Source organism: Arachis ipaensis, chromosome B3 (genome assembly GCF_059453495.1).
Source record: "Arachis ipaensis isolate K30076 ecotype BB chromosome B3, ASM5945349v1, whole genome shotgun sequence".
Classification (NCBI taxonomy): domain Eukaryota; kingdom Viridiplantae; phylum Streptophyta; class Magnoliopsida; order Fabales; family Fabaceae; genus Arachis; species Arachis ipaensis.
Window position 1 is genome coordinate 25,376,793 of NC_142438.1, and position 1,351 is coordinate 25,378,143.

General features: G+C 42.6%; 1 non-coding gene across 1 annotated transcript; it reads right to left on the reverse strand.

The window, feature by feature from the left end:
* On the reverse strand, nucleotides 1-108 carry LOC148570096 (small nucleolar RNA R71). Its single transcript, XR_015908271.1, has one exon. It is a non-coding gene; the product is annotated as a small nucleolar RNA R71 (small nucleolar RNA).
* Nucleotides 109-1,351: the final 1,243 nt, after the last annotated feature.

Here is a 1,351-nt window from a genome sequence, read left to right on the forward strand (position 1 = left end):
AAGCTTAGAGTGGATGTTCAAACCTTCAAACAGAAAGAAGGAGAATCCCTCTATGAAGCTTGGGAGAGGTACAAGCAACTGACCAAAAAGTGTCCTTCTGACATGCTTTCAGAATGGACCATTCTGGATATATTCTATGATGGTCTGTCTGAGTTATCAAAGATGTCACTGGACCATTCTGCTGGTGGATCTATTCACCTAAAGAAAACGCCTGCAGAAGCTCAAGAACTCATTGACATGGTTGCTAATAATCAGTTCATGTACACTACTGAAAGGAATCTTGTGAATAATGGGACGCCTATGAAGAAGGGAGTTCTTGAAATTGACACTCTGAATGCTATATTGGCTCAGAATAAAATATTGACTCAACAAGTCAATATGATTTCTCAGAGTCTGAATGGAATGCAAGCTGCATCCAACAGTACTCAAGAGGCATCTTCTGAGGAAGAAGATTATGATCCTGAGAACCCTGCAATAGCAGAGGTGAATTACATGGGTGAACCCTATGGAAACACCTATAATCCCTCATGGAAAAATCACCCAAATTTCTCATGGAAGGATCAACAAAAGCCTCAACAAGGCTTTAATAATGGTGGAAGAAATAGGTTTAACAATAGCAAGCCTTTTCCATCATCCACTCAGCAACAGACAGAGAATTCTGAGCAGAAGCCATCTAGCTTAGCAAATATAGTCTCTGATCTATCTAAGGCCACTTTAAGTTTCATGAATGAAACAAGGTCCTCCATTAGAAATTTGGAGGCACAAGTGGGCCAGCTAAGTAAAAGGATCACTAAAATCCCTCCTAGTACTCTCCCAAGCAATACAGAAGAAAACCTAAAAGGAGAGTGCAAGGCCATTGAATTGACCATCATGGCCGAACCTACAAGAGAGGAGGAGGACGTGAATCCCAGTGAGGAAGACCTCCTGGGACGTCCAGTGATCAACAAGGAGTTTCCCTTTGAGGAACCAAAGGAATCTGAGGCTCATCTAGAGACCATAGAAATTCCATTGAACCTCCTTATGCCCTTCATAAGCCCTGATGAGTATTCTTCTTCTGAAGAGAATGAGGATGTTACTGAATAGGGGTGGCAGTGGGGCGGGTAGGGGCGGGTTTTTGGCCTACCCGACCCCGCCCCGCCGTCCTTTTATTCAGGTACTACCCGCCCCATCACTACCCGCGGGTAGTAAAATGCAGTACCCTAACCCGTCCCTGCGGGTACCCGCCCCACCCCGCCCCTACCTGCCGTTATAAAAATCAAATATCATTTTAATTTTTACATATTCATATATAAATAAAGACAAAAACTTAAAATTCATTGATAAATTAAAATACAGACATAAAATTCATACA